Source organism: Myodes glareolus, chromosome 4, assembly GCF_982192425.1.
Source record: "Myodes glareolus chromosome 4, mMyoGla1.1, whole genome shotgun sequence".
Lineage (NCBI taxonomy): Eukaryota > Metazoa > Chordata > Mammalia > Rodentia > Cricetidae > Myodes > Myodes glareolus.
Genome location: NC_142029.1, coordinates 33,224,652 through 33,251,984, shown reverse-complemented (window position 1 = coordinate 33,251,984; position 27,333 = coordinate 33,224,652). Strand labels below are relative to the sequence as shown.

At 43.3% G+C, this 27,333-nt stretch overlaps 1 long non-coding RNA gene across 2 annotated transcripts; it reads right to left on the bottom strand.

The window, feature by feature from the left end:
- Positions 1 to 558: 558 nt before the first annotated feature.
- Positions 559 to 24,445, bottom strand: LOC125393314 (uncharacterized). 2 transcript variants are annotated; one of them, XR_015737678.1, is made up of 3 exons: positions 24,250 to 24,443; positions 13,028 to 14,619; positions 559 to 3,689 (listed from the first exon to the last, which is right to left on the bottom strand). It is a non-coding gene; the product is annotated as an uncharacterized LOC125393314 (long non-coding RNA). The 2 variants fall into 2 exon arrangements; XR_007229763.3 differs by lacking the exon at positions 559 to 3,689 and having other exon boundaries at positions 12,902 to 14,619; positions 24,250 to 24,445.
- Between the last annotated feature and the right edge of the window lie 2,888 nt (positions 24,446 to 27,333).

The following is a 27,333-nucleotide window of genomic DNA, read 5'->3' as shown; positions in this document are numbered from 1 at the left end:
AATGTGGAGTCTGTTCAAGTATTCGAGGCTCTTTTTCAGAGTTCCACTCCTTGGTTCTTTGCTTTCTATTATTCTAGGAAGACGTCAATGTGTTTCACAAGCACAGTTGTTGCCCACATGGGAAACAGGACAGCCCCTGCCTCCCCCCAGCTGCCCACCCTATTAACGGAGATGCTGGCCTCAGAGGCACACACAAAACAAATAATGATAATACAAGAAATCCTTTCTTGAGGCCATCATTTTCTAAGCCAGGGTTTGTTGTCAGCTGCCTGGTAGTTCATGTTGTCAGTCAGTGGGTCTCGGGTTTGGGGCTACTGAAGCAGGCCGCATGCAACAGTCGGACTCTTTGCTAATTGGGATGAGAAGTTAATCTCTCTCAGCCTGAGTCCAGCTGAGTCTCTGTGAGCAATGACGTATTTAAAAGCTCTTTGACCATCCAGGGCGTGTGGTACTAACCGGATTTAGCTCATTAGCAAATCCGCAAGGCCCTTGCTGACACTCCACCCAGAATAAAATACAGGAGGTTGCCCCATACCCCGTGGGCACCTACAGCCTGGGTACATAATGAAAAGGCATTTATTAATAATCTCATTGGTCACACAATACAAAGGAAGGCAACAAGAAGTCAAATGCTGTCATTTGTCCTGACTAGAAAGGCATAATTAAAGTAAGCGACATGTGATTAACCTTGGAGAAATTAATCTGGTATTTTGAAAAAAAAAGGCACAAAATAAGGAAGACAGGCTATTACAGTGAATTTAGTAGAACTGGGAGACTCCTGCAGAGATGTGATCAAATTCAATCCACCTTTAAATACTAGCCACATGGACAGTGTTCAAGTTTCACTCTGTTGGCATGATAGAATACTCAACAAAAAGCAACCAAGGAGGGAAAGGGTTTATGTGATTTTTAATTTTAAATTACTGGCCATAATTTTGGTGAAGCTGAGGCAGGAATGTAAAGAGTCATATCCACAGTTAAGAGCAGAGAGAGAGAATAAATGCATACATAGATGCTTGCTCGCTAAGTCCTTTTGCTTTCCTCACTCTCAAACAGTTCAGGACCCAGACTAGGGAATGGTACCTCCTTCAATAGACTGGGTTGTCCTAAGTAACCAAAATCTAAGACAGGCCCCACTGACAAACCCTCAGGCTAAGTAGCACCACTAGTCTTACACTTGCTCTCCCAGCACAAGGCACAACCCAGAGGCTGACAGAGCTCAAAAGCTGACTCGTTCACAAAGCAGAAGGGCTGCAGAGAACAAGCAGGCACCCTTCCCACCCGCCCACTTTGGAGGAGTCTGCTATTCAGGAGAACAGATTTTTTATACATGAAGGTGGTAATTTCACCATGTTGCCAGATATTGTAATTTCTTGTGGGAGATATCAGAAGTACTTAAATATTTCATTTTAGTGAACACTCTGCTGACCAGATACAGCCTTTTATCCAGAGCTGGGATTAGGGGTAAGGTTTGTCAGGTACTTGTTGCAGTTCTTAACTTTTAGACAGTGGCCCAAAATTTTATGGTCAACATAAGTAATATCTTAGCACAATTCCATATTCTTAATCTATATTTCTCCCTGCCCCTCCCCCTATGTCTGTCTCTGAGACAGGGTCTCATTTGTCCCAGGTTGACTTGGAACTCCCCAGAGCTGAGAATGACATTGAACTTCTGATCCTCCTGACTCTTCCTTCCCTGTGCTGGGACAGGCATGCACCAATAGGCCTAGTTTATGCAATGCTGGGTCTCAAACTCAGGCCTTCCTGGATACTTGTAAAGAGGCACTCTATCTACAGTCCCTAAACACATGTTTTAAAAGAAAAAAAATTGTTTTCAAAGTATGGGATTGGAAAGATAGATAGTTCAGTCAATAAAATGCATGTTGGGCAAGTGTAAGGACCTGAGTTTGGATCCCCAGCACCCATGTGACAAAGTTTGGTATGATGGTATGTGTCTGCAATCCCAGAACTAGAAAGGTGAAGACAAGTGGGTCCCTGGAGCTTACTGGCCAGCGAGTTTAGACAAACTGGTTCAGTAAGAGACCCCGACTCAAAGAGCAGTAAGATGTTGTTACTGTTGTATCATACCATACCGTATCGTATCATATCATATTGTAGCATGAGGGGCCAACTTGTTGGGGTATCTGTCCCGCCGGGTACCCCACATCCTGCAAGCCCCAAAGAAAATTACACACAGGACTCCATAAGATTATAAATGGATTGGCCCATTAGGTCAGGCTTCTTATTAGTCCTTGTAGCTTATATTAATCCATTATCATTATCTATGTTAGCCACACGGCTCAGTACCTTTCTCAGTGTAACAGCTCACATGTTGCCTCTTCGGTGGTCTGGGCAGGAATGGCGGAGGGACTTTCTTCTTCCTACCCTTCTCCTGTTCTCATCGTCCCACCTATACTTCCTGTCTGGTTGACCCGCCTATACTTCCTGTCTGGCCAATCAGCGTTTTACTAAAATACATGATTGACAGAATACAGATAATTCTCCCACACCATCATAATATATCATACCATATCTCGTTCAATAGTGACACCTCTGGCTTACACACATGTATACACATGTACATGCATGCATGTATTCAAGCAATGAAACTATTAAGTGAAGACAGGATCAACATCACTAATCTTTTCATTTCTCTCAGTTCTAACAGTACCCTACAGCGCACCCTCTTTTTCCTCCTCTGGAGAGTAGTGCATGTTGGCTTCTTGTGATCTAGCCTTGCTCACAGTGCTGTCTAGCTACAGTGCTGCTGGACTTCTCAGTCTCACATTGGTTCAATTCAAGGACCAGTCAACTGGGCCAACTGTGGGCTGTCAACAAGGACATACTCAAGTGCCTGTCTGAATACAGCTGATATCAGCGCAGAAGGGGGTCATTAAATTCATCTGCAGGATGAATTTTGTAAAACGCGGTATATGTTCCTTTCTGATCTGAGGTTCTCTAGGATGCAGATGGTCAACAGCACAGCTTCAGTAGGATGATGACCTGTTGTTGTCAAAAGATGAGAAAACGTCTCTTATATAAAAAGACACTTGGACAGGAGTTCTCACAGGAAAGAGCCTATTGACATCATATGCAGCCATCTCGGTTACTTTTCCTGATGTTGTGATAAAAAAGCAAATGAAGGGAGAAAAGATTTTCTTTTTCCTGTCTCACAGATGAAGGTACAATCGATGAGAAAGTCCAAGGAGCAGGAGCTTGAGGCAGCCGGTCACATTGTATCCACTGTCAGTCCTAGAGAGCAAAGGACGCTTGCCTCAGCTGCACTCCTTCTCTTCACTTCAACCACCCAGGATCCCTGGGAACGGTTCTATCCTCGAGAAATGGATCTTCTCACCTTCATAACACCATAGACGATGTCCCACAGGTATGCCCTCAGTCCACCTCCCAGGTCGTTCAAGATTCTGTCAAGCTGTTGATGAACAGCACAGTGACATTTTAGGTGTGTGAGTGTCCCACCTCTCATCAGATTGTCATAGAGATCCAGGCCACCTAGAAGTCCAGGGATGACTGCAAGTCAACATGAACAAAAAGCAATAGTTTGGAGCTTGTGGGGTTGGACTTGGTCCTGCCAGAAGAGAATCGCTTCCTGATTCTTTCCTTAGCTGTCAGCTGGGCCATCTATAGGCTTTTCACAGGGATGGAGCTGGTGAAATGCCATGTTATCTCTCCTGCCAACATATTTAAAACAAACACACGGTTATTATTCGGTTGCTTGATTGGTTTGGTTTTTGAAGACAAGGCTTTGCTCTGTAGCCTAAGCTGGCCTGGAGTTTAAGGTCCTCCTGCCTTAACATTCAAAGCTTTGTGACTGCAGGTGCATGCCACCAAGCCTACTGTGGTCATATTTAGATATGTCTCTCATTGGTGCTATTGATATCATAACTCATGATATTTTTCTCCAAAGGCAGCAAAAACAAAACAAAACAAAAAATCTCCACTCAGGCTTTCAGGAAAATCACTACAGACCCTGAACTTAATAGAGCTTAGATTAGAAACATTTAATGGTACTTGAAATAGTTTTTTTTTAATCCACCAAGCAGAATGACTCTTGGCCAGTCAGTAGTTAGAACGCAGTATATCCAGATGCTGTGGATTATGACCCAGTAGAATTCAACTTTTGCAGCCAGGTCGTCTGCTGCCTGGACAGTAAAACACACCCAATAATTCTGTATAACTCAGACTCTCCCAGGGTGAACATCATAAGTCAGTGGCTCTGGGTTCAAATCCCATTCCCATCACAAATCTGCAGTGTGACTCGGGGCAAGTTCAATTAACTTCTCTGAGCCCCAGTTTCACCCGCTGTAAATTACTTCCCAGAGGGCTTCCTACTGGGGCCCTGTCCTGTGCATCGGAGAAAAATGGGAAAGTTGCATAGCTTTGCTATCCTCCGCAATACATCTTTCTTTTATGTGCTGTTCCCTCCCGGCTCTTCTAAGAGGCAGCTAGATTTTTTTCATTGACTCAGGAAACCCCCCTCACATCAAGGAAGGTGTAAAAACTCTATCGGTTAGAACTGGGGATTTATAGCAGTTTCATCTGATTGGAAATTTTACTCCCTTTCATTAATATGGAGACATGGCACCCTTTTAACCAACCAGAGGCACCCACGATAGAGCTACATTTGAAAAAGTACATTGTCAGAAATAGCTGCATGCTCTTCAGAATCTATGCAAACTACCCTCCCGCGAGGAATCTCTCTGCTTCCTTGTGCGAAGCTTCCTCGTAAAAATTCCTGTTTACTGCAGCTAGCAATATTTTAATAAGGAAAAAAAAACAAAACAAAACAATTTTAGTGTTTCTTCATTGGAGGATAGTCTCCTGCCTCTCACCTGTTTTAGGACTTTTACACACTCTTACATTGTGTTCTGTCTGCATGGCTGTCTGTGAACTATATGCCAGAAAAAGAACATTTGATGTCCTGGGACTGAAGTTAGGGATGGTAATAAACCTCCACATGGGTGCTAGGACTTGAACCCAGGTCCTCTGCAAGAATAATTAGTGCTCTTAACCACTAAGCCACCTCTCCAGCCCCACATTGGTTTATCTTAAGGGTGTCATAAAACCTTAAATTAAAATGTCACAGATAACCATCTTGAATATATTGTGGAGAGGACCTGAGGGTTTGTAAGAACGCTCAAAGATGGTTAATTTTGGCATGCAATTTTCTCTGCTGTGTATCTTCTGAACAATGTCACCAAGACTGTGACCCACATAAGGTTTCTTAACAGCACATGAAGTCTGGTGGAAGCCAAATAGTTGGGGCACGACTTGGTTCTCCGAGAGGAATCGACTGGGAGAATGGTGAAGTCAATAGACGGATGGAGGGAGGCGTGTACGTGTTGCTGATAACACTCTTAAAATTCAACAGTTAAAAGAGATGACAATGCAAGTGGCAGCTAGACAGATGGGGACACATGGGATGGGAACGAGCAGTGGCTGCTCTGAAATCTGGAATTCAAAGGTCAGTGGCCTTTGCCAGGATCAGGTGGATGAAGAATGGGCACAGATGAGGCAGAGCCTCACCTGGACGGAAGCTATAAAATCAGGGCTGTGGAAAGCAGAATGTAGATAGTAGTGTGTGTGTGTGTGTGTGTGTGTGTGTGTGTGTGTGTGTGTGAAGAGTATAACAGTTTTCTCATTTACCATGGGTGTTCTAAGACTCAACTTGGGAACCTCTGTCTACAGAGCCAGCCCACTGGCCTCCAACCTTAATTCTTGAGACAAGGTCTTTCACTCACCCAGAGATCCCCAATTTGGCTAGACCATTTGACCAATAAGCGCCAGGGATCTGCCTGTCTCGCTCTCCCCAGTGCTGGGGTTATAGATGTGTAGCTGGCCTCTGTGTGGGTGCTGAGGTTTGGATGTTGGATACTGGGCTTTCTGGGCAATCATTTTACCAACAGAGATATCGTTCCAGTTGCTGGCTGAGTTTCTTTTAAATACAGACAGGCAATTCCTCTGGTAAACCCGACGAGGAGTGTGGCTTCGATCACAACGTTCAATGAATCAACATTCTAGATCCTTACCTTAACATTCAGCAAAAGGCCAGGGTATCGCTGAATACCTGTCAGTCATGAGTAGCTCTGATTCCCCCTTTCCTGTCTAAGGCCTGCAATGCTCTTGGATATGGCCAGAGCTTTCTGTATAATACAAGGTCAGCACGCCACGTGTCTTCCCGTGCTCGTTCAACACAAGATTTCTTGATCGTAATCTCCAAAGTATTGGAAGCTCTCTCAGGTCTCATGGTCTCCCAGGTGAAGAGACAGTGTTCACCAAGCCACTGTCAGAACTTTCCGGCCAGCTTCTGCTCTCAGAGCTCTCAGAATGTCAAAAGCCACCGAGAGTGACAGCTCAGTCTGAGCAAGGCAAAGCAGGTAGGAGATGTGAACCGAGACCCCTACAGTCACAGGGTAGAGCCCACCTGTGCATGTCCCTGCCAGGGCTCCTGAGCAGCTCTCGTCTTCCCAGCCCACGGAGCCAGGCACAGCAGACTGTTAGCAAAGATCTCAGGAATCAAAGGCTCCAAACCCATGTCTGTTCCTAGAATGCAGAAACACCCCTCGGTTGCAAAAATTTGATACAACTGTATGCTTTTATTGCGGCCACTTGTTTAAAACACAGTGAAAACTGTTTCGGAGGCCTCTTTGAGCTCTTAGCAGAGTAAAGACAGTAGGAATATTCTTAATAAAGTGTGGCTATCTGGGCATGGCATATGCCAGTAACATCAGTGAGGGGGAGCCCCAAGCAAGAGCAAGCTCATTCTGGACTGTGTAGAGCCCCTGCCTCAACACAGAACAATAACAAACCACGAGGAAATGCCATCATTACCATTCAAATACAAATGGTCTAATTAAAAATTTTCAGCAGTTTTGATTAAAATATTACATTGATTTATTTGTCTGTGGTGCCCACGCACATGTCTTGCCCACAGGTGTAGGTCAGAGAACAACTTACAGAAGTCAGGTCTTTCCTTCAACCACGTAGGTATGGGGGTTTGAACTCAGGTCACCAACCTGATATCAGGCACCTTTATCTGCTGAGCCATCTCACCAGTCCCAGTGATTTCAAATTTAAAACAGTAAACAACACACATCTTCATACCAGGTGTAGAAATTTCCATGTCAATAAGAAACTGTGGCGGTCAGTTTAAGTTCTGATGCTGGATATATTTTTTCGATGTCTTTTTATGCAGACCTATCCACAATCATTGTGTATTTGCTGTACATGGTACTGAGTTTCACAAAAACACTCACATGCAAGTCTCATGTGTGTGTGTCCCCTGCCTACTCCTTTGTAACTCTCAGGCATTTTTTTACCGAGGTAAAGTACGTGTGACATAAAATGTACCATTTTCAGCGGCTCACAGTTCAGGAGCATTAGCTCTTTTGGTTTCTGTTATATTTGGGGCACTCTGTTCCCCAAGTCACTTCAGAAATGTTTCTTCACTTTGAATCGGTATCTAAAGAGATTAGATATGTTGATATCATGCTACCCTTATGATTTATGTTAAATTGTGTTTATGTGCATATATCTGTGGGCTGTTTGTGAATATGAGTGCAGGGATCCCCTGGAGACCAGAAAAGGATGGTCCTCTGGAGCAAGGGGTGCAGGCAGTTGGGAGCTGCCTGACATGGGAACCAAACTTTGGCCTCTAGAAGATCATTATTTGTTCTTAATTAACGGAAACGTCTCTCCAGCCCGCAACACACAACAGTTACTGTGCTCAGTTATTGCATGCTTCTACTAACTTCTCTGTATGGCAGCCCAGTGAGTGAGGAGACACTTATCTGTCCCAATTATAGATGAGAAGACGGAGAGCAGGGTATGTCACTAGTTCCAAGCCACAGTCCTGACAGGGAGAGGTCAGTCTCGGGAGAATCTTGTCTAGGGCAACATCTGTGCACTAAAACAGCAACATCCATGCTTCTGTGATATAGACAAGGTCACACTGCTGGAGATAGAAATCTGTTACACCTGTCTGTGCTTACACCCTGCACTCTACCTGTGAAAATGCTTGAGCCAATATAACCAGACTTGTTCTATAACTGGTGGCATGTTACTTCAGAGACCTAAATAACTTCCATAACCCTCCTTACCCAGTGATAGGGACAGGAGGCAGATTAACTCCCGCATAGCCTGAAAAAGAAAGTGTGTGGTTTCCATTGTTCACAAGATGCAAATTTGGGTATTTGTCTATAATTGGTACCTTGTATGATATGATTATATATTATTGATCATTCTATTATTGTCTATTATTTTATAATAAACCATTATATAATATATAATTACATCTTATATATTATAGTTATATATTATGTATGGATTATTGGTGTGGGAAGTTCTTCTGTCTATGTGTTGCTTTTATTGGTTATTGAATAAGGAAACTGCCTTAGCCTGTGATAAGGTAGCATAGAGCTAGGCAGGGAAAACTAACTGAATGCTGGCAGAAAGAAGGTGGAGTAAAGAGAACATGTAGCCCTTCCAGAGACAGACACCAGGGACAGAACTTTACCCGGTGAGCCACAGCCATGTGGCAATACACAGATTGATGGAGATGAGTTAGTTTAGGATATAAGAGTTAGCCAGAAATACACGTAAGCTATTGTTTAAACAGTATTGCAAGTAGTATAGTTTCTGTGTGATTATTTTGGGGATGAGTAGCCAAGAACAAGAGACATCTTGCTACCTAGACAGTCACCCAAAGTTCTTCTGTAACATTGCAGGCACCTATCTTCAGCCTACTGGCCCATAGTACCCGGTAGACTTTTCCATGAAGCAGGAAATTTCAATGACAGCTCCAGCTATATTGGCAGCTTGTCAGTCACGTCTTCTGTGTCCTGCAGAATATCGGGCAGACTCTTCCATGAAGCAGGAACCCCAAAGGATTGTCTCACCTTCTTTAGGCAACTTCAGCAGTTATTTTTCTGTGGGTCCTGCATATCCAGTTCATACAGCATGACATCAAGCAGTCCAGGAAAAATCTGTTTCTTGCCCAAATGGCTGGCAAACTCCATAAGGAGCCTCTTCAATGCCTGTCATCCTCTTGAAGTAATTGGTGCCGCCAGAAGCAGATGTGTCTCATGTCAATTCTAGAGTTTTGGAAGTTGCTTACAATGCACTTCCTGTTTAATTAGGTAATATTATATCCTTCTGGAGTCTTTGATGGTGTTGAAGAATAGATTGTTAACATTATGGTTTTCCTTAGTTATGATAAAAGATAAAGTTTGATATAAATATTGCAACTGTAATTATTGCTTGATAATTGTTTTTATATGTAATTTTTACTATGTTAAAGTTAAAACCTTCCTTTTTATTTAAACAGAAAAGAGGAAATGGTGTGGGAAGTCCTTCTGTCTGTTGCTTTTATTGGTAAATGAATAAAGAAACCACTTTAGCCTTCAATAGGGTAGAATAGAGCTAGGCAGGGAAAACTAAACTGAATGATATGAGAAAGAAGGCAGAGTCAGGAGAAGCCATGTAGCTCTGCCTGAGACAGACAACAGGAATGGAACTTTACCCCGTAAGCCACAGACATGTAGCTATACACAGACTAATGGAGATAGGTTAATTTGGGATATAAGAGTTAGCCAGTCCTTCCCTTTTCCCTTCTCTCTCCCCCTTTCCCTTTCCCCCCCACCCACCCCCACCCCCACCTCCATGCTCCCAACTTTTGCCAGGGAATCTTGTCTGCTTCCAATTTCCAGGAAAATTTATAAATGTTTTTCTTTGGGTTCACCTCATTATTTGGCTTCTCTAGGCTTGTGAATTATAGATTCAATGTCCTTTGTTTATGGCTAGAGTCCACTAATGAGTGAGTGCCATATTCATCTTTTTGGGTGGGTCTGGATTATCTCACTCAGGACAGTGTTTTCTATTTCCAGGAAGGGTGGATATAGGAGCAGGGAAGAAGATATCTTAATTAAGGGGGCCATTTTAGGGTTGGCGAGAGACTTGGCTCTAGAAGGGATTCCAGGTCCTTGGGCAGCAGAGGAGAGGTGCCTGAACTGGCCTTGTCCCATAACCACACTGATGAATATCTCGAATATTACCATAGAACCTTCGTCTGGCGATGGATGAAGATAGAGACAGAGACCCACATCAGAGCACTGGACTGAGTTTCCAAGGTCCAGTTGAAGAGCAGAAAGAGGGAGAAGATGAACAAGGAAGTCAGGACTGCAAGGGGTTGGTCTACCCACTGAGACAGTGTGCCTGATCTAATGGGAGCTTACCAAATCCAGCTGGACTCGGACTAAACGAGCATGTGATCAAACCAGACTCTATGAGCGTGACTGACAATGGGGGATGACTGAGAAGACATTGATAATGGCACTGAGACCTGTTTCTACTGCTTGTACTGGCTTTTTGGGATCCTAGTCTGTTTGGATGCACACCTTCCTAGGCCTAGGTGGAGGGGGAAGGACCTTGGACTTCCTACAGTGCAGGGTACCCTGCCCTCTCTTAAGACTGGAGTGGACTGGAGGAGGGTAAGTGAGGAAGCAGGAGGGAAATGGGAGGAGAGGAGGAAGTGGAGATTTTTGAATGGAAAAATAAATTTAAAAAAAGAGTTAGCCAGAAATATGCTTAAGCTATTATCGAAACAGTATTGCAATTAATACAGTTTCTGTGTGATTATTTGGGGGCTGATCAGCCAGGAATGAACTAACAGCCTCTGACAACACATTATATATTATATTACAGCAGGAACTCAGGCTGTAAAATAGATTCTATGAGTAAACTCCTGGATCATATCCTTCTAGCTCTTACTCACCCTTCCTGGCCTTAATTTTCTAATCTGCATCATGGAGTTGGGAGTGCTATCTACCTCCTCAGACAGATGTGACCAAAGAAAAAGCCAGTGCATCATGAGTCTTAAACAGCAAGTAATTATGGCCCATCATTCATTCAGCAAATAATCATTGGTTTATATCTTCACTAGAGCCCAGCCCTGCCCATTCATACTTTCAAGAGGGTGGACAAAGATGAACAATAATTCTTCCTAGAGGATAGTAGCATAGAACCCATAACGTGTCATGGGAAACAAAAAAATGAATATAGAGCATGTGGGGCACATATTATATTTTAGTACAATATAAAAACTGCTGGATATTTTGTACAAAAGGCGTTTTAAAAAAACAAAGTATTTAAAATATATGTTGAAGGGCAGAAACATGATTGAGGAGATAAAAATATTTGCTGTCAAGCCTATAACGTGAGTGTGGAGGAAAGAGAGAACTGATTCCCACAAGTTATCCTCAGACTGCCACATTCACTTGATGACTGATGAGTGTGTGTGTGTGTGTGTGTGTGTGTGCCTGCATGTAAGCACAGGCACGCACGTGTGTGTCCATTCACATATACACTCACAAATAAAAAGGCTGGGAACAATTTTAATATATGCATGTATGCATATGCATCTATATACTGTTCTTTCGGATGTATTTTTTCTATGTAGTCCAAGCTGGCTACCACATCCAATAAAACATGAATATTTTTAAAAGTATCTTTTGCTCTTCACAATTAAGTTGTGAAGAAACAATGCTTTACTCCAGAAGAAGAAGCTAGGCAGAGCTCTTTAAATAGGATGGAGGCTGAGATCCCACCTTTATCTGTGGGTCCTGGAGAGCTGTGTAGTTTGAACTGCATCTGGCATTCTGAGCCGGTTTCCTCAGTCAATATCCACATTGAATAGAAGCCATTGATCAACCAAGTGAAGCTGCTAAAAATGGATTCCAGCCTGAGAAAAATTTACCAGGGAAATAGTCGATGTGCCTGGCTTATCTGGGCAAGGCTGGGTTCTTTGTGATCTGACTAGGTGAGAGCTGGGGCCAGATGAGCTCCCAGCCATGATACCCCAGCCCCCTCAGTGTGTAACACCCAAGGAGAGTGCAGGCTGGGTAAAGGGCAGGCATTATCAGTATGTGCTGGGTCAGGGTTGGAGCTACACTGCTCTCTGGCCACACACATGTACTAAAGCATGCACTCGCGCGTGCACACACACACACACACACACACACACACACACACACACACACACCCTGGATAATTCCACCTTTTATAGAAGCCTGACTCTATAATAAAGGGCTAGTGGATCCTTATAAATCTCTGCTCTCCTTTCTTGTCTAATAGCTTATCACAATTTGATTGGGATGAGCAGCGCGAGGAAGGGCTGGAGCCCAGGGTCTCACGCTAAGAATGTCATTCTGCCTTGCCCATTTCCATACTAGTTATGTCTCTATAGAGGAAGCCACAGGGCAATCGAAAGGGCCTCCCTCCCTCTCCTGCCTTTCCCCACCACACTCTATTTATTTTGTCTTCTGAAAAGTTGGCACTACTCTCTATGCCACTGTGGCATCTAGATGGCCTGTTTGAGTGAGCAGTGGGGAAGGGGGCCAATAACACACCAGCATGCAGCATTCTACATAATGGCCCTCATAACCTATTCCTTGGCAACCCAAGGATAAGCTGGATAGAGGACTCTCCATGGCCAGGACACTGTCGTATGATGCAGCCTTCTCACAGCTTCTGCAAGCTCAAACCAACCTGTGTTCTCCCAAGGCGTATCTCACCAGGTTTGTAGTTAGGATTTGGTGATGTTTTCTATCCACAGGGAAGGCATAGGACACCCGTGAGCAGGTTAAGAGAGAGTGTCTTGGGGCTGGAGCAATGATTCAACAGTTAAGAACACTTGCTGATCTTGCAGAGGACCCTGCTTTAATTCCCAAAACCCACAGGGTGGCTCACAGCAACCTTTCCCACCAACTCCAGGGAGATCCAATGTCTTTTTCTGACCTCCACGGGCACCAGGCATTCACACTCACATGGTACAGGTGCATTCATGTGGACAAACCACTCATACACATAATAAAAATAAAAACATAAATAGTTTTAAAATTCTTTAAGGAAAAGAAGAGAATATATCTTTCCATGTGAACACCTGTCATGTGAGGGGGTTCTCCCCCAATTAACAGCATCTACTTGCTCAAAGCAGGAGTGCATCAACACTGACCTGTCTCAAATTCTACCCTCCTTAGCTTTTTGTCTTCAGATACGTTTCAGTAGGATCTGTCCGTGAACTAGACAGTACCTACAGATCATCTACTCTTTCAAGCTTCATACGCCTGAAAGGTATTTTGCAATGATATCTGTTACATGATGAGGAAACTAAAAAGTAGATGAATGAGCACACAAGCATTGGGATCTTGGAAGGCTTCTGCTTCTCTGTTTTGTTCTGTATTGACAGTCACTCAACAACATTCTTTTACTGTAAAAATAAAATGAAGTCCATTTCTCTTTTAGAATTTACTTGGGTTGGAGGTAAACGTGGCCAGGAATCTTCGCAGAGGCGGATGCAGTTGGAAACCTGTCAGGCAGGGGTTCGCTGCTCAGCTTGCATGCCATCTGTAACGGCAGAGTCGGGCTTGACTATGAAGCATTGTATCATCATGATTGGAATCAATAGTTCCTGCACTGCCATTTGTCACGTATTTACAAGCTTGAAAAATAGTTCATTTTGTCCTCATCTCATAACTCAAAGATTGAATCAGAGCCCTGGAGGGATCTGCTGACGGGACACCTTCTTTACCGATCACCCGTCTTGGTGAGGCTGTCATCACAGCCACCCCGAAAGCAGAATGTAAATAAAAATTAAAGCACTCCTCATTTGGCACACCCTTCATATTTTTGGCTTTTAAATAGTTAGGAGTCTGCCGGGAGACCTGGACTACCTTGGTGACACCAGTTTCCCTATCACACTTTCGAAACATTCATTGCATCATTTTTACTTTAATGAAGAAAAAAATCAAAATCTAGAGTTAATGGTCCAACAACTTCATAAAGACTCCTACATCCAGTCACCTCAAATAGAGTGCATAAAGGACCTTCTATTCCCACGGAAGATTTGTGGAACACATTTAAAGATAATGCTTTCAATTTTAAGATAAAAGATTTATGAATGATGGAAATCGTGTCTGTGAAATCGCTAATCCCAGCTCTCTAATATTTCAGATGGAAGGCTCCATAAAATGAAAGGACTGCCTATAAAGCTGTATCCTACCTGCTGCCAGACTGTTAAAAACAGGGTTGCAAAGTGAATATTGAAAAGAATCGGGAACATGTGCTTCAGGCTAGAGTAACATGGTTAGTCCAGTCTGCTCTGCTGTTGGATTGAAAAGGTATTTAGTGCTTAAAGTGGTAGTGGCCAATTCAGTGTCTTTAAAGAGGCCCTAGAACAGTAACAGATAAGCACTTAGGTCATCAAGCTCAGCTGCTAAAATCACCCCAAATCTTAGGATGGCACTAGCATTTTTCTGGCATTTTCTTTACTGAATCCAATCTACAGAAGATGAATCCACTTCTTGAGCTCAGCCGGAGACATCTGGAGGCTCCAAATTGCCTCCGCACGCTCAGAAGAGCTGTTCTGTGATGATGCAGCTGGAACTTTCTTGGCTGGAGCACGACTGAAGCTGAGATCACGGGCCAGGCTTTACAATCTGTTTAATTTGTGACTTTAGCCCTGAGTGTCCATTTCCTCATTTTCCATCCTCACAGGATCCAGTTAGATAGCATGCTGAGGTTGAGGCGCTGATCTGACTTAGTTCTCTGAAATGAAAGAGGAGAAGGCAAAATGCCTCATGAAGAAGGAAGCTTGAACTTGAAAGTGTGGGCATTAAACAGAGCTCTCCGTGTCTGTCCCACCATGAAGAGTGAGTGGAAAGCAAGGAAGCTGGTAACCACCTTACAGAAGACACTCAGGGGAATGCAAACCTCCCAAAGCAACCCTCCATAAATCCGGTAAGCTACTGGGGAGCAAGGACCCTGTCTTGCAAAGATGAAGCAAGTAAACCAGGCTCTCAGAAATTTGAAGTAAAAGATCAAAGGAGACTCTGAATTGGGTAGCTATCTTAGTTACCAAACACCTGAAGAGAAGCAACTTAAGAGAGAAGGGTTGAAGAGGACACAGTCCATTCAGGCAGGGCAAGGATGACAGCAGGAAGTTGAGGCAGCTGATCACATCCTGTCCACAGTCAGGAAGCCAAGAGTGATGAACTCTGGTGCTCAGCACGCTGCCTTCTTCTCACTAAGTCCAGGACCCAGTCCAGCAATAGGACATCACTGTACACATCAATGGTGAATCTTCCATCCTCGGTTAAGTTTCTCTGAAAACACCCCCACGAACACTATCAGATGCATGTTTCCATTCCACTGGAATGCTAAATCTAATTGAGTTTACCATAAGATTGAAATATAGTGTTAGTGGTGACAACTATTAGAGAAATATGGTGAAGATAGTCTTTCCTGGGTACGTGCAAAATAAGAGAGCACGTACCATCAGACAAAAAATGGAGCAACCAGCCAGGACACACACACACACACACACACACACACACACACACACACACGCATGCACGCACGCACGCATGCATGCAGGCATGCATATACATATACGCACACTCACACAGTGGGGTATACTGAGAAGATCTCAACTCTAGCCATCCTGGGAGCAGAGCTATCCAGCTTCATTCAGCACTTGACTGAACAATGTGAGCTCAAGTTGGGGCTATATAGTGAGATCCTGTACATAGCAATATCCATTACTCTACGTTCATTAATCATATTTTAAGTTTATCATGGTCATTTTTTATACTGGTCTATGTATGTGCTAATCCTTCACTGCTGTTTGAAGCAGTCGAATCTCCTGTTACGTCCTTCATCTGTGAAGATGGGCAGCAATTACTGCACATACATTCATTTGTCCTTTACATGATAAACGTCATTGTCATTCTTAAAGATCTCATTTGCCCTTAGCGCTGGGCACAGGGCAGAGGAGAGCATTTTAGTCAACAGCTGACATGATGTATGGGAGGACACTCAGTTATCTTCCTTCTCCTGCGTAACTTACCACATCCTCTCTCTGTAATCTCTTTCTTTCCCTGGGACAAAGAGTCATGAAGCACTGACAAGAGCAGAATCCTAAGAAGCACATACTAAAAGGAGGAAACAAAGAAGGTCACCCAGTGAGAACACGCTTGTCAGCGATAGGCATGTTTTGATTTGCAGCTGTTACAGGGAGAAACTTGAAAGTGCTCCCCAAAGCAAGACTAGAATGTGACTGAAGCAGATGAGAGAGTATCCAGTGCACAGCCTTGGAACTGGGCAGAAGCACATGTGTGGTAAAAGAAGGTAGATAGATAATCTTTCTCTGGATCCAAGAGATGAGAACCCAGGTGGGGAAGTCTTGCAGCCTGCTCCCAGCATGGCAGGCTGGACAAGAAGTTCACTGGGTAGAGTATATTTCTTAAAACCATTTAGTAAAATTTATCAAGCCCTACTCTGCCATACAACATGATGAATCTGGAGCAAGAAGGGAAGGAGGCAGCAGTGATGCCCCCCATATCCCATTCATCACACTGTATAGACAACAATCATTTCTTCTACGAATACTATGATACTTCTATGATAGGTGCATACTATCCCGAACCATATTTGGTTTGCACTGATGTTCTTTCTTCTCTCTCTTCCCTGCAATAAGAAGAAATGCTTTGAAGACAGTGGGCTTTCCCAGTGCTATGTCCCAAGGGTCTAGAACAGTGTTTACTATGTGCTGGCTTCTCAGTAAATGCACTGAATAATGAATCATAAGGAAGCAAACCCGTGCGATTGCTATCATTATAAAGAAGAGAAAGATGACACCTCCAGCCTCCCCCACCAAGGATGCACAGTACTGTGCTCACTGGGAGTCATGTTCTGCCACCTACAGAAAATGTGAAGTGTGCTATCCTGTGCTTCGTGTTTCAGAAAGAGCTTTTTATTCTTCACTTAAACACACATCACATATCTACTCTATAATGTACTTTTATTATGGGGTTCCATAGTGTAGCTTTATGATCTTGTCCCACAAGACTGGCTTAAATCACACATTGTTTAAATAATCCCCTACTGATAAACATTTGTTTCTATTAATATAGAATAATATTTTTGTAATAGTTGATAAAATATAAAATAATTATAATGTACACTTTCTTGTACTATTATATTGTTTCTGTTATTATACATTATTATTTTGCCCCATTAGTGCTGCTGAGCCTCTCTATATAAATTTTTAAAGCCTTTATGTGTGTGTGTCTGTGTGTGTATGTGTGTGTTTGTGTATATATGTATATGTTTGTATGTGTGTGTATGTGTGTATCTGTGTATGTGTGTGTATGTATGTATGTGTATGTGTGCTTGTGTGTATATGTGTGTATGGGGTGTATGTGTGTGTATGTTTGTCTGCATATGTAGATATGTGTATGTGTGTATATGTGTGTGTGTGTTTGTGTAGGTGTGTATATGTATGCATATGTGTGAACAATGTGCATATGTGTGTGGGGCATGATAGTGTCATGGTGCACATGTGGAAGTCAGAGGGCAACCTCAGATGGCGGTCCTGACCTTCGACCTTGTTTGAGGCACAACCTTTTGTTGTTTACTGGGGTTTATTCCAGGAAAGCTGTACTGCAAACTTTAGGGTGAATCACCTGTCTCTGCTTCTATGCTGGTTGGATTTGCCAGCTTGACACAAATTTGACTTATCTGGTAAGAGGGAATCTCAGCTGAGGAACTGCCTCCATTAGATTGGCTTATGGGCAACTCTATGGAACATTTCCCTAATTAGTGATTGATGGAGGAGGGCAGTTCACTGTGGGTAGTGCCACCCTTGGTCAGATGGTATTGGGCTGTATAAGAAAGTAGGCCAATTAAGCCAGTAAGCAGAATTCCCCCGTGGCTCCAGCTTTAGTTTCTGCCTCCAAGTTGCTGCCCTGCTTGAGTTCCTGCACTGACTTCCCTCAGGGATGGACTATGATTGGAATATGTAAGTCAAATAAACTCTTTCCTTTCCAAGTGGCTTTTAGTAACAGTGTTCATCACAGCAATAGAAAGCAAAACTTTCTAAGATAGCTTCTATTTCATTGTATGAACACTGGCGTTACAAGAATGTTCTGCAACATCAGGCTTTGTGGTTCTGGCTATTTGAACTCAAATCCTTACACTTGTACACCAGACATTACCCACAGAGCCATCTCTCCAGCCCATTTATAAGCATCTTAACATGCATGTCTGATTTTATCCTTAGCATTAATTCCTAAACACAACTGCATTAAGGAGTATTGCTCTGGGGGCTGGAGAAATGGCTCAGTGGTTAAAAAGCACTGACTGCTCTTCCAGAGGACCTTGGTTCAAATCTCAGAACCCACATAGCAGCTCACAACTGTCTGTAACTCCAAGATCTGACATCCTCATGCAGGCATACACATGTAGGCAAAACACCAATGAACATGAAATAATAAAAATAAATAAATTAAAAAGAGAGCTTTGTTTGAATATATTATTGATATATACCAATATATTGGTGCATATTTTATTTTATAAATATATATCTTATATATATAAGATATTTATATTTATTTCATGTGTATGAGTGTTTTACCTGCTGTATGTTTGCATATATATCACATGTGTACAGTGCCCATGGGGTTTAGAAGAGGGTGTCAATGCCCTCGAAGTAGGATTGACTGCCATGTGAGAGATGGGAATTGAACCCAGGTCCTCCAAAAGAGCCCTAACCCTTGAATCAGCTCCTCAGACCAATCTTTCAAATTGTTATTAGTAATCCCCTGAGTCCACACAGTGCTGCTCATATGTGAGGCCATGCACTGGGACATGAGCACTTACCAGTGACCACATCCCTAACGGAGAGTGACTTTCCTGGATCACCAGTCATCTACAGCCAATACCAACTTCTCTAGGGTGGGGCCTCAACCCTATCCCCACCCCATCCATGCTGGAATTTTGACTGCCTTGATTCTGGATTGTGTGACGGTCTTGTGTAGACAGCTACAGCTGCAGTGACTCAACGTGTGCAACAGTCATGTCATCACCGGAAGTCAGCATTCCACAACTAAATCTGAGAGCTGTTTCTTTTTTTTTTTTAAATACAGACCAAGGAATCATGTTCCATGCAGTGCATCATAGAGTCCAGAAGACAAAAAAAAGGCTTGTTGAATGTTTTCTCTCCTATGTAATAAAAGTTCAGACATATTTAGGGCAAATAAGCATATAACCAATTTTTAAAAAAAAATGACCACAGATTTACTTAAAATATTGTAAAGCTTTCTTAGAAGCAGCATAAAGCTTAAAGTCAGAACTACCATTTTGTCTGCCATGAACCACTAGCATGGTGCCTTTAGGCAGTGATCAAGGACTTCAACCCTGCTCAACAGGGAGGAGAATACACATCTTCACGGAGCAGCAGAGGTCATGACACCATATTGAACAGCAGCCATGTGTCTCGTGTGCTAAATGACTACATGGGATTTCTCATCCTAAAGTCTCTCATTTTGTGTCTGTCTGAGATTTTCCATGGTATGAAGCATAATATTTAAAGTATATAGGGGCTGTAGCAATAGCTCACTAGATAAGAAGTTGAGAGAACTTGCTGCTCTTGCAGAAGACCCACGTTTAGTTCTTAGCATTCACTTTGGAAAGTCCACATCGACCTGTAAATCCAATCCTGAGCTATCTGTTGCCATCTTCTGGCCTCTGCAGGTAACTGTGCACACATGTGCCACCCAAACACAAACACATAATTGAAAATAAAATGAATCTTAAATATAAGCAAAGACCCTGTCACATAGTGCAGAGCCCTGTTTCTTCCCTTCCGACTTCAACTTTCTCCTCAGCTCTTTCTTCAGCAGACTCTGTCTCAGGCAGAGCAGAACACCTGCGAAATAGGTGAAGACAGCAGGGAACTTGCGGACCCACAACAGAGTGAAGCCCAGCAGTTCTTCAGGCTGCTCCACAGAGGGTGCCTCATCCCAACAGGCAAGACTCCTAGCTCTTGCCTGTAGGAACCAGGACTCCCAGGAAGCAAAAGAGAGCTCTACGAGACGGTCAAAGTGTTGTGAAACAATCTTTTAGTATACTGCGAAAATGTGTTACTCTCATTGGTTTAATGAAAAGCTAACCTGCCAATAGCTAGGCAGGAAGAAGTTAGCTGGGAAAGTCAGACTGAGAGCACACTGGAAAGGAGGGTGGAGTTGCCAGGAGACTCAGGAGGAAGCAAGACGAATGTGGATGAACATGCTGGGCTGAAGAAAGGTACTGCCACGGGGTAGAATATAGATAAGAAATACGGGTTTGTTTAAGATGTAAGAGCTAGCTAGTAAGAAGCCCAAGCTGTCTACTGAGCATGTATATTTAATAATGAGTCTCTGTGTAGTTATTTGGGAGCTGGCTGGCAGGACAGAAAAGTCGGACAACATCTAAGGACATCTAAAGTCTAGTTCCTCCTGTGATAGTTGATCTCCATTGCCAGCTTGATTTGGAGTCACTGAAGAGAACACACCTCTGTGTATCTAATATGTTCCACATTTATTTCTTTAATGACTAAGAAATAAAAATATGTATTAAAAGACTTTGTAATAATAAAGTATCTAAAAACATAAAATACCGTCATTCAGATTTGAGTTTATTAACACGCATTCATCTATATATTATTCTTTTTTTGCAAATATAAATAAATCTAAGGTTGCTTTCACAGTACAGAAAATTTTTTAAAATTTAGGAAGTGTTACAATCTTAATGAAGTGTTAAGAGTTGGCCCTTTGAGGGGTGATAAACAGGGGTTGTGAGAGATGTTCCTGTTCTTGTTCCTGGCGGGTTCCTGGCAGGGAGGTGCTTACAGTCTCAGGTTATCCTGTCTTTCCATCACTGGTCCTTCGACCTTGCCATATGAATAACTGTTATAGAATCAAATTTAAAATTTGGAATATGAATGCACATCCCGAGTCAATTGATTCTAGCTTTCTATCAGGCACAGGCTAACTCTGGGTTTCTTCAGAGTGTCTCCTAAATAACACGGTTTCATTAGATGATCATGCTCAGCTTCCTCTTTTCCCTGTGGTGTTTGGGCTTTTTCTATTTGTTTCTGCTGATAGGGCTGGGGGCATTGTTGAGGCTGAGGCTCTTTGCCCAGCCATCCTACCAAGTTCCCACCCGTAGTTTCTGTCTCACAAGGGAAAAATGATGATCAGCCTTCCAAAACGCTCTGTCCACATTCGTATTCCAACTGCCTCTTTGAAAAGTGTTTCTCTAACCAGCAGGTTGGCTATGAAGAAGTCACCGAGGGTGGCAGAAATTGTCTTCCTGTTGGGAGGACAGTGGTAGAGCAGGTGCTGGGATGTGGGAATGTCAGAGCTTAGAGTAAAGGCAATTATTCTCCCCTGTGTAGCTCAGTGGGGAAGAGAAATTAGCAAGAAAAAGGCAGGCAGCTGCTCTTCCCTGGGCCTTGCAAGCAGCTGTGATGAGAGGCCACAGCACACACCTGAACACACACAGCTGGTGCTGGCCTTGGCAGGTGCCCCTGACCTGGAGTGCTCTGTAGAGGCTGTGCCAAAAGGAGGTGGTACGGTACGAGAGCAGTCACTTTTGGACTCTACAGAGTATGGAGGTTAAACAAGTAAATGCTTAGGCAGTTTGCCTCCAGTACACTTTTGCAAAACCAACGTGACTACAAAGAATGCCACCCTATTCGCTCTGCTAGACACTCGTCTATCTAAAGTTCATTTTTATTCAAGTCAATAAAGACAAATTAAACGTATTGCACTTTAGATTAGATAAGTCAAAACATGAAGCCTTAAAACACTCGTGTAGTGGAAAACTGGACATTGTTCAGTAGGATGCCTTCTACCCAGGCTTTTTTCTACAAGGGGCAGGCAATCTGGCTTCCCAGGAATACATCCTCCCCAGCCCAACTGAGAGCTGCTCATTAAGAAGGTTCAAGATGTTTCTGGACTTTTCCTGTGTGAAGTCTTCTGTCCTCTTGTCTTTGCATCAGCCAATGTGGCGAGGGTGAAGATGTGGATGTTTTCCTGACCCAGAGGACCAGGGAATGAATGGCTAATCGATGCGCCTGTATCTTTATGTGTGTGGGATGTTCAGTTTCCAGGGCTCTTTTCCTCCAAAGTTAAAAGTGAGAATGAAGGAAGTCCTTCACGGTCTGCTTCCTCCCTGCATTAGTGGCTCCAAAGGCTTCTCAGCCCCACATCTTAACATACATCCAAAAGAGTCTGGTGCAGATGTTCAGAGCTGGAAGGTGACTTCCCACCACACAGTCATTCATGGCATCTGATTCCCGCTACCTGTGGCTTCTTCCTCCTAGAGGGCCACAGCATCTTCAGGGGCAGAAGGTAAACAGAACAAGGAATATGCATATCTTATTATCCAATTGGATCAAGAGGGGACACAGACCTCTTTTGGTTATGTTACATTAATATGAAAATTAGTTTCCCAGTCATATAAAGATGTCAGGCAACTATGGCGCACAGCCCCTGGCTAGGTCAGTGTGATGGTTTGCTGTTGTTAACTTAACAGAATTCAGAAGGCATTTTCAGAGAGGATTAATTGAGCGGTGAGGACTTACTCCCAAAGCACATAGTACCTTCTAAGTGATCAGCATGGTGTAAAGATTGTTGCTCACCATCCCTTGCTTGTCTCTGAGAGAGGGCATCTGCAGCTGGTGCCATCCTCTGCTGCCAGCAGCTTCTTCTTCAGCCTTCCAACAGGAACTGAATACCTTGGTCTTTCCCAGACTTCCAACAAGGCTTTGAGGCTGCTGAGGCATCGATTTAGTAGCTACCAGGTTCTCTGGCTCTCCAGAGCCCAGTCAGCTATTGCTGGACTCCTCAGCCCCATCATGTAATTTAACATAATAATAAATATCCTTTCTTATACAGGGAATTCAGCTGGATTCTGTAAGAAAAGTCTGTTGAATATGACACCAAGGGAGGAGATGATGATCCAGAGCCTTCTACAAGCCCCTCCCCCAAAGTCAATGTTTGGAGCTAATACTCCCATTTGTGGTGGCCACTTTATCCTGCTCCATTGTAGCTTCTCCTCTTCTTTCCTTAGAGGTTATGATGGCTAGCTTTAAAAAATTACTAATCTATCTTATGTGAATGTGCTTGAGTTCATTTATATGCCCCATTTGCAAGCAGTGCTGTGGAGGCCTGAAGAGGGCTTTGAATCCCCTGGAGTCCCCATGGTTGTGAACTGCCTGATGTGGGTGTTGGGAACCAAACTCGGCTCCTCTGGAAGAGCATCAGGTACTCTTAACCCTGAACCATCCATCTCTCTAGCCCCTGTGATAGCTAGTTTTAATTGTCAACTTGACATGACCTAGAACCACCTGTTGAGAGTGTCTCAGTGAGGAATTGTCTACGTTGGGTCAACCTGTGGTCATGTCTGTGGAGGAGTTGGAATTAAGTTGACTGAAATGTGAAGACTCAGCCAGTTCACTGTGGGCTGCACCATTTCCTAGGTAGGTGGTCCTGGACTGTATGAGTGGAAATACTGAGCAGAGCAAAAGTAAAGCAAGCAAGTGGACACGCAAGTTTCCATCTATTACTGTACCAATCTAATTCTGAATTTGAATGTGACCACACATAGTCTAAAGTCTAGGGACAGCCCTGAGTTCCCAGCTCTATCCAGCCTATTTAACCCCAGTCCTAAGAAGCTTATCTTTTATGATTTTGCTTTACAAGTTCTTACCCAGGAACTTCACATATCCAGGGCAGTAAAACAACAACAACAACAACAACAAAACTGTTTCAAAGTCTCTGCAGATCATTTCTCTCCTCACTATTCAGAAAATTTATGCACAATAAAAAGTATACAAAGCTTTCAATTACACAACATATTTGACATGGCTGACTCATCAACAGAAGGTACCAGATATCCTCATGTCCCAATGCCCACCTGATGCCAAATGTTCTGACTCTCAGGTTCTCGATTATTTACTAGAACTGAGCTATCTTTCTGATCTCTCGCACAAACTCAGGAAGTCTTTGCTTTGTCCAAAGGACTTTCTGGACATTAGGTAATATAGCATTTTTAAAAGATTTTATTTTTATTTGCTTGTATATGGGAGTTTGATGTGAGTCCATGTGTCCACAAAGCCCAGACAAGGATGTCAAATCCTTTGGAACTGAATTGAGAGGTGTACCATGATGGGCTGGCTTGTTGGGGTATCTGTTCCGCCCAGTACCCCACAGCCAACAAATCCCAAAGAAAATCACACACGGGACTCCATAAGATTATAAACTGATTGGTCCTTAGCTCTGGCTACTTATTTGCTCTTATAACATATATTACCCCATTATCCTTATCTACATTAGCCACATGGCTTGGTACCTTTTTCAGCTGTCAGCTCACATGTTGCTTCTTCGGTGATCTGGGTAGGAATGGCAGAGGGAGCTTCCTGCTTCCCAGAATACTCCCAGTCTCTTTGCTCCACCCCTCTTCCTGTCTGGCTTTCCTGCCTATACTGCCTGCCTGGCCAATCAGCGTTTTATTAAAATATGATTGACAGAATACAGACAATTCTCCCACATCAGAGAGGCAGTTGTGAGCCTCTTGATATGGGTGCTGGGAGTCAGACTCAGGTTCTCTGTCAGAACAGCCTATGCTCCTAACCATTGAGCCATCTATCCAGCCCTGAAATGTGCTATTTTGATAAGTGATTTATATCTTGGTCTCTGATTCCTGACATGGGTTTTAAATCCTCTGGTATTTCTTTTAGCATGTTCTTGGGGATTTGTTACAAGCCCCTTCCATTCACACCTCAGCTTATGCTAATAAGGTGAGCCTTAGTGGATCTTAAGGAACTTAAGAACAAGGGTTGCCAGAAGAAGCAATCACATGATTCTAGAGTTACTGTATTCTGTTCCAAACTCCTGTCTACTCCTTTGGGCATGGTGGTGGGGCGAAATTTTGAGTATAACCAACACTGTACAATGATTAAATGAGTTAATTAAACCTCGTTTTAAAAAAAATACCTAAATGATGGAGTCCAGAGAGTTTCCAGGTTGGTGAACACACTGAGATACCAAGATGTGGATCAAAGAACCATGTCAGCCTGATACCCCATTCTCATATCCCATTCTGTGTGTCTCTTACAGTTGACTACCTGGAGTTGAATTTTGCCAATTATCTGATAGAACACTTTACAGAGCCCTGTGAACCAATTTTGTTAAGTGATTGTCACCAAGAAGGGAGCTGTGGGAACTCCAAAATTTTGAGATAGTCAATCAGAAATTTCAGTAACTCAGACAGTGACTGGCATTTGAGATGGGATAGTATTAGTCTGTTTGCCTACAGGGGTCAGCACTATCTCCAAGTAGTGTCATAGCTGAAGAAAATGGTAAACACGAGCTGGTGTCCATCGAGTTAGAGAATGACTGTATGTGGAGGAGAACCCCACAAAAGACGGACCATCCACTAGTGCCCTATCCTACCCGTTTCCCCAACTCTCCACCAGCAGTGGATCAGAAAACAAGTGTCACCCGCATCTCAGACAGCTTACCTGGACAGACCTCCGGTGAAGAATGACAAGAACTCTTATAAACCACACTCACGATCTCCTCTCCAGATCTTTACCAGTCAAGACTACTCAGCACCTCATTGTGCATGGTGGATGGGATGAGGAGCAGGTGCTGCAGAGGACCAAGTCCATGAGTGGGCGGGCTCATGATCACAATCATCCAAAGGTGGAAGTTCACTTCCTGATCTCCTCAGTAGGAGAAGGAATGTTTCCACTCCTGCTGTGTGGCTCTCATGAAGCTCTGTCATGATAGTTTGAGACACAAAAGGATGAGGAGCTTGAAACTGACTGTGTAGAACATAGACTTTGAAGTCATTAACCTGCATGTGGAAGCTGTACTTAGCCTCACACAACTGAGTGGGATTGTTGATCTTTGACCTTTCCTCCCAGACTGTGTAGACAGCCCCTTTCTGGACTGTGAAAGCTAGCTAGCAGGGATGGGGCTGTTGGGTGGAGCACTTTGGTTTCTCTCTGTCTTGTGACCCATGTGTGTGGTCCTTCAGCAATAGAGGCAGAGGCAAAGGAGGGCCAAAGCAAAATGATGCGATGTTGATATGGCAGGACCATTGTAATTAGTAACTCCCAAAGGTTAGGTTGCCTGCACAAGACCTACATCAGATCAAGCCTATCAACAGTCTAGCACATAAGGTGCAGGGATTCTAACTGAGCAGCTGTGGACAACTGATGGCTTCTAGGGGAGGAAGAACAAGTTTTAAGAATGTGTTCCCCTGATAGATGAACTACTCTCCAGTGGAGAGTGCTACACCCAGAAGCATGCACAGCAGCACAAATTGGACTTAGTAGGCTATTAAAAAAAGGAAGAAGACATGATATTGGAGGGAAGTGGTGGTGGATATATGAGGAGTTGTGGAAATAAAAATAAATATGAACAAAATACATTGCATGAATTTATCTAGGCATCAATATTTTTTTTTAAGTTTGGGAAGTGGGAATTAAGTAGCTGCCATTTTGTGCTCTGATGGTAGTTGTAACACCTCATATGGGTTGTTGCTGCTGATCTCTTGCTGCTCGATCCAGAATGGCATTCCCTTCACCTATATGCAGTTTGCTCATGTCCTTGAGGCAAGAACAACAGACAAAGACCACTCAACCTGATCTCTCTTATTCTAGTGTCATTTGGAAACAAAATTGAGCCCAAAGTAGAAAAGATTAAGGGCAGATTGATTCTGCTTTTAGATCAACCTCTCCATGTTTATTTTCATTTTTATTGACCGTAATCATGCCCTAGGTAATGCCGTGGTAGAATCCATGCTTTCTCCAAGCCTTGTTGCTAGAAGAAAATTTAGACAAGACCCAGTGGAACAAATCTATTTGCACTTTGTCCCTCTGTCACCTTTGATTCATGTAGGCTTGGGGATGAGAATGTGATCTCACAGGTAGGGCTCCTCTGTTCTGTTTAGTGAGGGAACCTTCTCCGTTCCATACAAGTAGAGCTTCATGCTTGCCTGTGGCTTGCTGGGGTCCTGTTTAATTTCCTGTTCTATAAAAATGGGACTGTAGTGTAAATTCTAATTGGTTTTAATAATAAAAACCTGTAGTCAGATGTTGGGGGTGAAAGCTGAAAGATCAGAGAAGCAGAGCAGCCAGTCACTAGTTCTCACCTCTATGAAATCCTGAGACCAAATGGGTGTCCTGTCTCTACAGGTCCTCAGACTGAATGGCCAGACTGAATTCCCTGAGCTCCTGTATCTTCCCACTTTATATTCCTCTCTCTGTCCTCCTCTATCCCTCCCTGTCTCTACCTCCCTAGTGCTGGGATGGTGTGAGCCATCATCATCTGGTTCTGTTTCTCTTTTAGACTGGATCAATTTCGTGTAGTCCAGGGTGGCCTTGAACTCACAGAAATCTGTCTGCCTCTGCCTCACAAGGGTTTA